Here is a 15,102-nt window from a genome sequence, read left to right on the forward strand (position 1 = left end):
GTATTCACGGATGCGGAGGTAGTCGTAGATAAGGGCGTGGATGGACTTTAATTGGGGTATAAACCCGCATCCACCCACTCTTTTCGAACCTCATCGTACATTTTTGGGCCCAAGTGATGGTAAAACTTCCTTTTGCTTGTTGATTCAGAAGCTTTACCACGCTTATCCTAATTAATCAATAGAAATCAAATGTCATATATTAGTTTAACGATTGAATCAAAAGAAGTAAATTCAAATCAAAAACTATAATATAATATGAAATACTTATAACTTCAATGGGAGTTGTTCTTTTGGCAACAAAAGCCTCCCATTCCCTCTTCGATATGTGACCCCATATTTTGTAGGGCATCTTTGAAGGTACTTCCTCTCCACCTTCGTTTCCCGTTGTGACCTTTTTGGTCGTACGGGCATGCTTTTTCATGATCCAGCCAGTTACTAGCTTGAATTTGGAATCTGAATCTTTCAGCAACAGCTGAAAGAAACACATTCTTCTCCACATCGCTCTCGATGTAAAAAAGATTCTATAAAAAAAAATTATATTTATTAGTGTCAATTAAATTAATATTAAAATTAAACTAAATGAATAAAAATAGTAAAGGTTCTTACCACAGTATCATTCCATAGAGAGTTCTTCAAACTCTCTGGAACCTCGTTCCATGCGTGCAATATGGAAATCTTGCGGATACATAGGCCCACTTGTTTTCCATATTGCCTACGCCATTTTCCGCAGAGTTGACCCAATGCATTGTATTCCAAATGCATGGGTTCTATGACTTTGAGGTTTTTCGTAGGACCTTGCCCTTTTCTTTTCTTACTGGTAGTGGGAGCATCCATTGGTGGGGCATCTTCACTCTCAAAATCATTGTTAAGCGGTGGAGCGTCTTCAGCCATACGCTCGTATCTCACAATTTGGTCCTCTTCAGTGTCGTAACTATGATGCTCATTATCCAAGGTCTCAATCTCGGGGACAATTTCGTCTCTGAAAAGATGCATTGTATATCAGTACCTGAAAGAGTATGAATATAAATATATTAGAACACAAGCTAAGTAATATTAAGATTATGACTACGATTTACAATTCTAATACGTTCAACACAATAATATATACCAAATAGTGTTGTGTGCAATGTTTCATGAAAAACAAACCAAGTTTGAGCTACTTTATGCGCGAAAGTGCCAAAAAAGCTTTAAAAAACCTTAAAATCGCAACTTACCAAGTATTATTAAGAATATGACTATGATTTACAATTCTAATACGTTCAACACAATAATATATACCAAATAGTGTTGTGTGCAAAGTTTCATGCAAAACAAACAAAGTTTGAGAAACTTTATACGCGAAAGTGCCAAAAAAAATTTAAAAAGCTTAAAATTCATACCTTGTGAATCACTTAATTCAAATGTATTCCTTTCGTGTGATCTACACGCATATAACCCACATCTAAATCATCTTGATCCACTGATTTTGGATTGATAAAGGGGGGGAGTCTTCAAAAGCTTCATATTCTTCCTCATCCTCAACATCACCTATACTAAGGATGCTTCTTTTTTCCGGTACAAAAATAGACCATTTTTTAGTAGACGGGTCTACAATGTAGAATACTTGCTTGGCTTGTGTGGCTAGTATGAATGGCTCCTCACTATCACGCAAACGAGCTAAGTCTACAAGAGTGAATCCACAAGGGTCGTCATTTTTTATGCATCCTCGATTATTATCTACCCACTTACATTTAGAAAGACCAATAGTGAAAGTAGAGCAGTCAAGCTCCCATATTTCATGTACCCGCCCGTAGTATACCAATTTAGCATCAACCGGCGCTTGATCCTTGGCACTCGCGTAAAATGTAGATGACGCCAAAATAGAAACCCCACTATTCTGTAGATAAGATGACTTCTTATCTTGACCCTCAGTCCAAAATGTGATCCCATTGACATCGTAACCCTCATATTTGTTGACATCATCACGAGGACCAAAAGCTGACCACTTAAAACTTTCGGATACACCCTTGAGTTCTTCACATATTACTCGATTATAAAACCAATTAATAAACGTCTTGTTATGCAACTACATCAATGCCCTATCCCCTTTAGAAGGATGTATTGCGTGCAATATATCAAGATGCTCACTCAAAAAAGGATGAACTTCCGGAATAAGATGCAACACATACAAGTGTGCTTGTAGAAGGTTGTCCTGAGGAGGTGTGACCGATTTGGAGCCAATTGTTCCTTTTCCCTCAAGCCTTCCTTCATGTCGAGAGGTGGGAAGTCTAATAGGCTTTGCCATGGCCAAATACTCGGCTATAAAGTTACTAATCTCATCACTCACAGTGCCTTGAATCATACTCCCCTCGGGTTGTGCTGGATTCTTCACCTTGTTTTGTAAAACACCTATGTGTCTTTCAAAAGGATAACACCACCTCAAAAAAACTGGACCCAAAAGCTTGATCTCACGAACGAAATGGACAATAAGATGAACCATTATGTCAAAGAAAGAAGGTGGAAAATACATCTCAAACTTGCATAAAGTTACAAGCACGTCAACTTAAAGAGCATCAAGTTTAAAGGGATCAAGAAATTTACTACAAATTGTGTTGACGAACGAACATAGCTCAGTAATAGCATATCTCACATGCACGGATTGCAATTGGTAAGAACACTTGCATCATTACATGGCAATCGTGAGATTTCATGCTTAACAACTTCAGCTCACCATTTAGGCTCACAAATCTCTTTATGTTGGATGAGTACCCAGACAGAACCTTAATGCCATATGAAGACTCACAAAATGTCCGCTTCTCTGCTTTGGACAATGTGTAACTAGTTAGAGGCAAATAAACTTTGTCATTACTCATCTTCTTCTTACCGCCCTTTCCCTTGTTACTGCCACCAACTTCATCAGCTCTATTTCTTTCCTTACTCACCTTAACATGTGCCCACAACTCTGGACGAAGACCCTTACATTCAAACCAATCTCGCACGACCCTAACATTCTTTGTCTTACCCGGAATGTTCATGAGAGTCCCGAGTATGGCATCGCATACAATTTTCTCTATATGCATAACGTCAAGACAATGCCTAACCTGTAGATCTCTCCAATATGGAAGTTTCCAAAAGATTGATTCTTTTTTCCATAATCGGTCTTCACTCCCTTGCACTTTCCCTGTTTTACCAAATACAGTCTCAACTCCCTTAACCTATTCATAAACCTCATAACCGGTCAACGGTCGACGAGCTACATGGTCCTCAACCTCCCCGTTGAACATCTTCTTCTTCTTACGATATTGGTGATCTCGTGGGAGGATCTTTTGATGGTGCATGAATACGTGTTTGCACTTAGGAATCCACGTGATTCCATGTCATCGATACATATTGGGCATGCTTTCTTCCCTTTGTTCTTATAACCCGACAAGTTGCCATATGCCGGAAAATCATTAACGGTGCATAAAAGCATTGCACGCAAGGTGAACTCCTTCATCCCACATCTTTCTCAAATCCTCAACGAGAGGTGCAAGATAAGAAGCGAAAGCATAATGTACTTGCGCTTCATACACAACCAAGGTGGCAAATTATAGATCATTAACAGTACCGGCCAAGTACTATGTTGAGAACTAAGATTGCCGAATGGCTTCATTCTATCCGTACACAGTTCGAGCCTTAAATTACGAACCTCATCCCCAAAAGTCTTATGCAACCTATCAATACTCTTCCACTCCGGAGAATCAGATGGATGTGTGAGCAAGTGACCTTTCTTTACCCTATCTGCATGGCACCTGAAATTTAACGTATCTTTCTTTATAGAAAACAAGCGCTTGAATCTAGGTATTATTGGAAGATACCACAATACCTTAGCCGGGGGCCCTTTAGCATCCCGAGCCCCTTTACGCTTGTAGCGCGATAACCCACACCTAGGACACTCTTCTAAGTTCTCGTTTTCATTTCGATACAACACACAATCATTTGGACACGCATGAATCTTCTAGTACTCTAAGCCGAAAGGACACATGAGCTTTTTGGCATTATATGTCAACTTTGGAAGTTCATTTCCCTCAGGAAGCATCTCACCTAACGCTTCTAATAACATTGTGAAACTAGCGTCACTCCAATTGAACTTTGACTTAATGTTGAAATTTGTCAACACTGTTGTTAGTTTGGTGAACTTTGTACATCCAGGGTACAAAGGCTTTTGAGAAGCCTCTGTCAACAAGTCAAAAACACGATGACGTTTTTCTAACTCATCCTCGACTCCCTCCATCATCTCATCAACACAATCCACATTCTCATCGACATTCTCTTCATCTGTCTCATACGCATCAACATGATCTACTACATCCTCATTGACATCAGCCACATTATTGACGTCCTCAACAACACTTTTCTCTTTGTAAACTCCCTCCTCACCATGCCAAACCCAAACATGATATTGAGGCCTAAACCCACGTCGAAGTATGTGCTCTCTAAGGATATCAACACTATCTACCTTTGATATATTGCCACAAGTGACACATGGGCAATAAAAACCAACTCTCCCTGTCCTAACTTGATGTTCAACCGCAATACTACAAAATTCTAATACGCCATTAATAAATTCCGATGATTCAATGCTTCCATACATCCAAGAACGATCTTTTGTCATCCTAATTAGTGTGATTTAAATAATTCAAAACAAAATTAATACACAACTTTTAACATATATACTTATTTATAACAAACATATTTAACCCTAAAAATATATACTTATTTATACCAAATCTAACCCTAAATATACATACTTCGTAATCTAATTCTATACTTCATACTTCAATATTAAGCACTACATTGTAAATAAAATCATATTCTAATTCTAATAGTTAAAGACATAACTATAACAACAAACCACATTTTTAACAAATTACACAAATATTTAACAAACTAAGAACATAAACTTGAATAATGAAAAATTCACAAATAAATTGATATCTTTAGCACTAAATTACTAAATTACATGTGAAACAATAAAGATATGAACTTGCAAATTAGTAAAATAAATATAATTACCTTGATTCCGTGGGTTATGTTATCTACAACGAAAAACAGAGAAACAAAATTGGTATACAAACAATTGCCCTAATTTTCGAGTGTTTTCATGAATATCTTGCAAAACATAAATGCTTAACAAATTAAAAAGATAAAAAATACCTTAATTTTGTTGGTTTTGAAGATGAACAAGACCAAAGTATGTCGTGGGTTTATGAACCAAGAAGATGAAGAACAGGGTTTGAAGAAACTGTTATAGTGTTTTTCGAGTGTTTTTCAATGGGTTTATGAATCAGTTTGCAAGAAGCAGCAAATGATGAAGAATTTAGGGGTTTTAGAAGAAGATGAAGATGAAGAATGAATGCATTTATGGCGAAAATGGTGGGTTTGAGAGAATACAACAGTAGTAGTCGAGTATTTGTGAAATGAAACGTTAGAATGGCGGGTTTTAATTTTGTATACAATATAATGAAACAGATATATTTGCTGCGGGCATAGACGAAAACCGCAGCATTTGGATGAAGCAGTTATGAATTATTTGCTGAAAAGTTTATTTGCTGCGGGCTCAGACATAAACCACAGCATTTAAATGAAGCAGTTTTGAATTATTTATTCCGGGCTCATATAGAACCGCAACATTTGCGTGGCCATTTGATTATTTGGTGCGGGCTTTGAGGAAACCGCAACAGTTAATTTTTTTTTTTTCTAAATTCTTTTTCCTATTAATTGCTAAGTATATAAAAAATCGCAGCAAATGACAAGCAGCAGATACGTTTTTTTCCACTAGTGTTTTGGTCGCCATTTAATCACCAAAGACAGTATTTTTTTATTGTTTTTTTATTTTAATAGTTGGTGACAAGGTCAATGGTCGCCATTTAGTCGCTAATTATTTTTTTTCTATTTTAATGTTTTTTAAAAGTAAGCGACGGATAGGTTGGAAGCCCTTTAGTCGCCAATACTAGTACTTTTTTTTTGTTTTTTATTTTAATCTGTGGTGACGGGTTATTTAGTAATCGCCGTCTCGTCGCCGTTGTTTTTCCGTATTTTTTGAATTTGAATTTGAAAAATGGCGATGGAGCTTGTAAGCCGTGTTGTCGCCATGTTTTGTATAAATAAGACGCAAAATTGTTGTGCATTGTATATTTCGGAAACTAATGAATTAGAAGAGGTTAGTGATTTTCTTATTCTATTATGTAGCTTGTTTTTTGTCTTTACATGAGTTGTTTTATTTATTTTTGTTATTTATATTTAATTTTTATTGTCATTAATTTGATTTAATTTTATTATTTAATTAATACATATTTTATTTCCCTTGTTATTTACATGAGTTTTTTTATATTTTTATATTATTTTATATTTTATTTTTATTGTCATTAATTTGCTTTAATAATGTTTATTAGAATAATTATATTATTATCATATATTGTTATTTTCATGAATTGTTTTATATATTTTTATTGTCATTAACTTACTTTACTAATCAGTTGAATAATTATATTATAATATTATATATAGGTGTTAAAAATGAATTTTAGGCAAGAAAGAAGTTGGATGTACAATCCACGAAAAGATGGAAAGTTTAGTTTAAGATTTATGAGAGAGTTGGAAGAGTTTTTAGATTTTGCTCATACAAATAGCATGAGTTCTAAGATTAGATGTTCTTGTAAAAAGTGTAAAAATTGTTGTTATAAGGAACCAGATGAAATAAGAGAACATCTAATGAGAAGGGGTTTGTTGAAAATTACTATCAGTGGGAATATCATCAAAACACAGAGGTAGGAACAACATCTGATGTTGTAACGATAGTGGGAGAGCAATCGTTAAACAATCCAAATGCATACTCACAAATGGTGCATGATGCAGTAGCTAGTGTATTTCTAGACACTTATCATCAGTTTCTTCCCTCCCATTATGATGTAGTATCAGTAGATAATGAACTACCGGTACACGTTGACGAATATCCAGATCCTCAGTGTCGACAGTTCTTTGAAATGTTAAATTCTGTAAATAGTCCTTTATTTAAAGTTTGTAAAAATCACACCAAGATGTCTATTATTGGTCGACTTACAAACCTGAAGACAGACCATCGTCTCACTGAGAGGTGTTACGACGATATTTGTGCTATTGTGAACGAAGTGTTACCAGAAGAGAATACGATGGTAAACAACTTCTATGAAACGAAAAAACAAATAACTGCCCTTGGATTACCTGTTGAGAAGATAGATTGTTGTCCTAACAGATGTATGAATAAGCTAAACTTCGCTTAATGTCTTTTTGAGCAAGAGCTAAAGTCGTGCCTAAAAGTACTGTTATTATACCTATAAAAGATATTCCATACATTATGTAAGGTATAACTATGAAAGAGGAAACAGTCGAGCGACTAGAAAAATTCCCGTTGCTACTATGGTAGCAACATGTATAAGAGCTGAAATAGGGGTAGGTCCCTCCATAGCATCGGGTAACCATACATGAAGGGGAAATTGGGCAGATTTAGCAATTGCACCAGCAAATAATAAGAAAGCACATAAAATACAAAATAAGGAATTGACCTGATTAGCATTAATTAAGTTATTGAATATTTCAAACAAATCCCAAAATTCGAAACTACCTGGTTATCCAATAAAAACCTAAAATTCCTAATAATAAACCAAAATCTCCTACACGATTAGTCACAAACGCTTTTTGACAAGCATTTGCAGCAATAGGCCTTGTGAACCAAAAACCTATTAATAGATATGAACACATTCCAACTAATTCCCAAAAAAATATAAATTTGTATCAAATTTGAACTAGTAACTAAACCCAACATCGACGTATTGAAAAAACTCATATATGCAAAAAGTCGCAAATATCCCTGATCATGAGACATATAATTATCACTATAAATAAGAACCAGAATTGCAACAGTAGTAATTAAAATCGACATAATAGAAGTAAGTGGATCGAGCAAGTAGCCAAATTCTAAAGAAAAATCATTATTTATGGTCCAAGACCAGACATATTGGTAAATAAAATTACTATTTAATTGCTGAATAGACAGATTCATCGAAAAAACTATAACTATACTTAACAACGAAATACTCGAAAAAGCCCATATCCGTCGAATATTTTTTGTTGCTATCGGAAAAAAGAAAAGTCCAGCTCCTATTAACAAAGGAACTGGAAGTGGAAGTAAGGGTATGATCCATGCATATTGGTATGTATGTTCTAGAATAGAAAATTGTTATATTTTATTTTTTTTATTTAATTAATATTTATTTTTTTGTTTACGATTCATAGGCTCTTGCCTCTTTTGAAAGAAATCAATAAAAAAATTAAGATATCTAATAACTTAAATCGAAATAGAATTTTTTTTTTTTTGTTTTTTTCAAGTCATATCAAATATTAATATTGATGTGGAAGTATTTTTTTAATATTCAAACCACGAAATTATAATTGGTCAAATTCAAGTAATATATTTGTTAGTAAAAGTGAATACGTAAGAATAAATGCAAAATATTGCATAGGAAGATAAAACAAATTCCACTTTCATTTCGATTTAAGTTATTTTGAAAATATATTCAGAATTTCAGAATTAAAGATCTATTAAAATCTTAAAATCTTAAAATCTTAAAATTTAATAAAGATCTAATAAAGTCAATAATGATAAAAAATATGAAATATTTTTAATAATTTATTTTGTAGGTTTTCACAATTAATAACTTATTTTATGCAAAATGATTTGATTGTCTTCTATTCCAATCAAAAACATAGAAAATACTAATGGAAAAAACCTCATCATTTGCTGCGGTTTTTTTTGCCATTATTTGCTTCGGTTTTAGCCCCCAGCAATAGTGATAGCAGCAAATGTCCACTAGTGGAAAAAAACGTATTTGCTGCTTATCATTTGCTGCGGTTTTTGAATATACGCAGCAATAACTAGAAAAAAGAATTAGAAAAAAAAGAACCCTTAAATTGCTGCGGTTTTGTGCCTCGACCGCAGCAAATACACATGTGCACCTTCAATTGCTGAGGTTTGTTTCATGCCCGCAGCAAATATAGCTTGCAATTGCTCCGGTTCTTTACCACCCGCAGCAAATAACAAATAATCCTTAACCTTAATTGATTCAGCAGCATTAATTGCTGCAGTTTACCCTATTGACCGCAGCAAATAGGGTTCATAATATAAAACCCTTCAGCTTCTTCAAACTTTCCAGCTCCATTCCAGACTTCTTTACCACAAACTTCATTACCAGTTTACCACAAACATTCTTCAAACCCTTAAGCTTCTTCAAACTTTCCAGACTTCTTCAAACATCGAACATCATCATCTTCTTCAAAACAGCAGTTCCATTCCAGAATTCCCTCAAACTTCTCTTGTTCATTATCAAACTTCAAACATCGAACATTCTTCAAAACATTCTTCAAACTTCAAACTTCATTATCGAACATTCTTGTATTGTTCTTCAAGGTATTATTTTTTCAAGCTTAATTTAAATTCTTCAACTTCATTATGTTTTAGGGATTTAGTTTTTTTATACTAATTTTTTTTCATTGTATAGGTTATACACAACCCACCAAAACCCACGAATTCAAGGTATCTTTTTCATTTTGATTTTGTAAGTTAGGTTTAATTAGGGTTGTTATGTTGGAATTTGTGGTTGTTAATTTTATTGGTTAGAATGGCACTTTCGTGGTGCTTTTTAGGATCCTGGGTTACAAAAATCTATGCTTCCCTCCCTACAATTTTCGATTTAGATCAATCTACACTAATTAAAGTTTGTTTTCATTCCATAACCTAGAATTGTCAAAACTCAGTATATAAGTGAAAAAGAAGCGATTGATCTTCCATGTATGCTTGTGAAAGGGAGTCTATACACAGGCATTGATGAGGGGGCTGTGAACTTGATTAAATTTAGTGAAGGAACGTAAGGGCTGATGCTGTTGTCTTTGAAAGTTATATTCATTGGGGTCAGTTTGTACTTTCTTGGCATGCTTTAAGTCTGTATTTATGAAGATTTAGTTCAATTCTCTTCTGTATGAATTGTGTTGCTAGTTATATTCATTGTGTTGCTAGTTCAATTCTCTTCTGTATGAAGATTTAGTTCAATTCTCTTCTGTATGAAAGTTATATTCATTGTGTTGCTAGTTATGAATAGCATTGCAAGCTTCTTCCATGTACATGAACTTACTTAGTTATATTATAATTTACCTTGATAACAGTCATGGTTTCTGCCAATAGTTACACTTAGCTATTGCTCACCAAAGCTTATATTAACACTTTATTTGATATTACTATATGCATTGATAAATATCATTCAAAGAGCTACAAATTTCCGATTTTCATTGAATATAAATTCCATTCACCACATTTCCTTAGTTGATTTCATTCGAATCCAACGTAACATTGAAAATCATCACTTGGAAGTTGGAATTAAAACAAATCATATCATATATCATATAAAATAAAAAATTGCTTCATGACAAAGCCACATAATTATTTCACATAAGAGCACAAGTTGTAGGGAATCATGGTTTTACTTGCTCAGGAAATTTGTCAAGTGAAAATGATGCAGAAATGACTTCCTAAGGATAAGGGTTTCTTATTTTTAAATACAATAGCCTATCTCTACTTAGGTTGCAGAACAAGGTTTTGCATTCAGAAGAAGGAAAATGTATAAGTTTTACCTAGGATTGATAATTGATAAGCTTTAATGCGGTTGATTTAGAGATCATAAAAGCAGTTGATGACTACATATAGGTACTGGAGGCCATACAGCTGATGCTTGAATCCAGTGGAGAAGTAACAGCAGGCGGCTCTTTCTGTAACAGAATTAGAAACATTAAGTATAAATAGGATCACGGGAAAGCAAGCAAGAAACACAAGAAGCAAACAACTTTTCAGAGATAAATCACATTGTTCTGTAAGATATTATATTTTCCCTACTCTTTAAAATTTATGTGTTAATTTTGTTTTCAAAGCTATATCAATGTGGGTATTATGTTATCTAGGAGTACATCATAAGATTTAACACTTATAATAGCTTTGTGTTTACTAAATCTGATAGCTTTCTTTCTTTTTTGCACATAAATGCCCACAAAGATACTTAGTTATGTTATAGTAAGTCGACATTTTACATGTTCAAACAGTTGATTATTTACTCATCACCTTCTAAAGTTTACCTAGCTACGAAATAATTTGGAACCAAGTAATTAGCTTAGCCATGATGCTTTAGTGAGCAGGTAAAAACTGAAGTAGGACAAAGATATGGTCAGAAATACCAACCAATTTAGGGTAACAAGAGGAAAGTTTTGAGAGGCAAAATTTTCCAAACCCATTCACAGACAGCTTGCTATCGCCATCTGTATCTAACAGTCCTCAATGATAATGCAGGTTCCAGCTTAAGACATCAACATGGCAAAAATGATCCTGAACTATGTGCCCGTCTACGCAATGCTACCAGTATGCATTGACCAATTTGTGTAAACAACATTTACTTAGACACACAACAATAACACGCTAACTAATTTTTTTTTTGCGGGAAATAGTTGGGAGTTGTTACAGCTGACAACAACTTTGAGAACCAGGATGACATCAAGAGACAATTATTGACCATTCAACAACACTGTGCTCTAGGTTATTGCTGAATTCTTGTCTGTGGAAGAAGTTGAGGATATCAAGAAAATGTTTAAAAAGATAGACACAGATGATGATGGGATCGTCACTGTTGAGGAACTAAGAGCTGGACTTCTTAAGCATGGTTCCCAGCTTGGAGAATTTGATGTACAGATGCTTAATTTTTGTAATTAGTATAGATTTTAATTACTATATAACTTTAATGTATATTATATATATATATATATATATATATATATATATATATATATATATATATATATATATATATATATATATATATATATATATATATATATATATATATATATATATATATATATATATATATATATATATATATATATATATATATATATATATATATATATATATGTACGTACATATTATTAATATTGGATTATTATTACAAAGAGATTTTTGGTGATTATTTGTGATTATCATTTGATTATTATCATTGTTATTACAATGTACATTATTATTGGATTATTATGAGTATTAAAAGAAACAAGAAAAAAAAAATAGAGTTATTTGCTGCGGTCAGGGGGAAAACCGCAGCAAATAATGCCCCACTTATTTGCTGCGGTTTTGCCCCTGACCGCAGCAAATAACCCTCCTTATTTGCTGCGGTTTTTGCCCATAACCGTAGCAAATAATGCCCTTAACCGCAGCATTTAAAAAAGGACATTTGCTGCTATCACTATTGCTGGGGGCCAAAACCGCAGCAAATAGTGGCAAAATAGCCGCAGCAAAAGACGTTTTTTCCACTAGTGGTCCTACTTTAAATGCTACGGTTCAAAACCGCAGCAAATAAGGGCTTATTTGCTGCGGTCATGGGGCAAAACCACAGCAAATACTCTTTTTTTTTTTTTCTTTTTCCGTTTTATCCTTATAATAATGCAATAATAATACAATGTAATAACAATGATTAATCCAATGATAATCACAGATAATCAACATTAACCTCTTTGTAATAATAAACTCTCGCTCGTATATATAATATAATATTATGTACGTACATAAATATATATATATATATATATATATATATATATATATATATATATATATATATATATATATATATTTATATATATATATATATATATATATATATATATATATGTATATATATATATATATATATATAAATTAAAGTATAAAAAATAATCTATACTAATTACAATTTATCAAGGACAAATATTAGCAAGATACGCAGCAATCTTGTCTTTTAATTCGCGTATCTCTTCACTTCTCAAAGGGCGTGTTTCCCTCGGAATGTCGTTTAAAACCTATATATAATATTAAAATAAAAGATTAATATAGAAACATAAGATTTTACCACTAATATATTTAATAAAGAACGTAAAAAATACTTACGGCATCTATATTTTCGACTCCAAAGTCCTTCACGGAATTTATAATATCGTCCATATACTTCAGCGCGTAGTAGCCGCAGTCAACGGAAGAAGAAGGTTGTTGAAAGCACTAAGAGAAAATAGATGTTAGTGTCAAAAACGGTTAAAAATGCATAAAATCGCAACTTAACACGTAAATTCTAGAATATGACTATGATTTTCAATTCTAACAACTTCTACACAATAATATATACCAAATAGTGTTGTGTGCCAAGTTTCGTGAAAAACAAACAAAGTTTGAGCTACTTTACGCGCGAAATTGACAAAAACGCTTAAAAACCCTTAAAATCGCAACTTAACACCTAATTTCTAGCATATGACTATTATTTTCCATTCTAACCATTTCAACACAATCATATATGCCAAATAGTGTTGTGTGCCAAGTTTCGTGCATAACAAACAATGTTTGACCTACTTTACGCGCGAAATTGATAAAAACGCTTAAAAACCCTTAAAATCGCAACTTAACACCTAATTTCTAGCATGTGACTATTATTTTAAATTCTAACCATTTCAACACAATAATATATGCCAAATAGTGTTGTGTGCCAAGTTTCGTGCATAACAAACCATGTTTGACCTACTTTACGCGCGAAATTGACAAAAACGCTTAAAAACCCTTAAAATCGCACCTTAACTTCTAATTTCTAGCATATGACTATTATTTTCAATTTTAACCATTTCAACACAATAATATATGCCAAATAGTGTTGTGTGCCAAGTTTCGTGCATAACAAACCATGTTTGACCTACTTTACGCGCGAAATTGACAAAAACGCTTAAAAACCCTTAAAATCGCAACTTAACTTCTAATTTCTAGCATATGACTATTATTATCAATTCTAACCATTTCAACACAATAATATATGCCAAATAGTGTTGTGTGCCAATTTTCGTGCATAACAAACCATGTTTGACCTACTTTACGCGCGAAATTGACACAGCAGCAAACTAGTGACCAGACCACCTTGCACGACACGTGGAGACCAAACCTATGCATCCAGGACCTAGGCTAAAGTGGAAATGGAATCTTGGTACTTGGATCTAGCTATCAAGGTCCTAAATCCATTCTAACAATCCCCGTGGACTCCTAGAAGCTGAGCTGAAGGAGGGCTGCTCGACAATTTGCTAGATCAGAATTTTGTTTAAGTGTTTGTGGTTGTTTCGTGTTCTTTTCATGATCATTTGTAGTTTTTGACTGTGTCATTAATCAAAGCTTACGCACAACATTAATCCTTGCATAACCAAGCCCTTAATCAGCCCCGGTTTCGCATCAAAACCAAGTTTGAGTACTTTTTCATCAAAACCAACTTCCCCCGTCCTAACTTCATGTTCAACCGCAATACTACAAAATTCTAATACGCCATCAATAAATTCCGACGATTCAATGCTTCCATACATCCAAGAACGATCGTTTGTCATCCAAATTAGTGTGATTAATTGATTCAAAACAAAATTAATTCACAACTTTTAAACATATATACTTAACGAACTCTAACAAACCACAAAAAAGTAATTATCATTCATTAAACACAAATTAACTCAAATAATAACACAATGTTTTTTAAGCTGTCCAAATGATGTTTATTGTAGTAACCATAATTAATATTCATATAAAAACAATAAAAATAAAATCACATTCATAAACTTGGACAACTAATTAACATTCATATTAACAACGCATTCATTTAACCATAAACAACCCTAATTAAACCTAATTTACAAAATAGAAAAAAAATTACGATAAATTTAACACTTAAAAACCACACACATTCATAAATAAAATGAAGAAATTAGTTAAAAACTAGGGCAGCAAATTATTTTAATAAAGGTAAAATAAGATTCTGCTTCATGAAAGAAACCAGAAACATGTAACTATGTAAGCAAAGATTTATGAAGATTGGGTAATGTTTCTTATAAATACAGTTCTCAGATTGTTTCTTCATTGACGCACAAGACCTTCTATCAACATATTCATCCTATTTTTAGGCCAATGGGGTAGAGTTTTATGATATCACATAAGAGAATTGCATTTGAGATGCTCCACCACAGGTT

The 15,102-nt window shown here is 33.2% G+C and overlaps 1 pseudogene; it reads right to left on the bottom strand.

Annotated features, from left to right (window-relative positions):
* Positions 1 to 7,245: 7,245 nt before the first annotated feature.
* On the bottom strand, positions 7,246 to 9,242 carry LOC130810763 (NAD(P)H-quinone oxidoreductase subunit 5, chloroplastic-like; annotated as a pseudogene).
* Positions 9,243 to 15,102: the final 5,860 nt, after the last annotated feature.

Source organism: Amaranthus tricolor, chromosome 4 (genome assembly GCF_026212465.1).
Source record: "Amaranthus tricolor cultivar Red isolate AtriRed21 chromosome 4, ASM2621246v1, whole genome shotgun sequence".
In the NCBI taxonomy this organism is placed as follows: domain Eukaryota; kingdom Viridiplantae; phylum Streptophyta; class Magnoliopsida; order Caryophyllales; family Amaranthaceae; genus Amaranthus; species Amaranthus tricolor.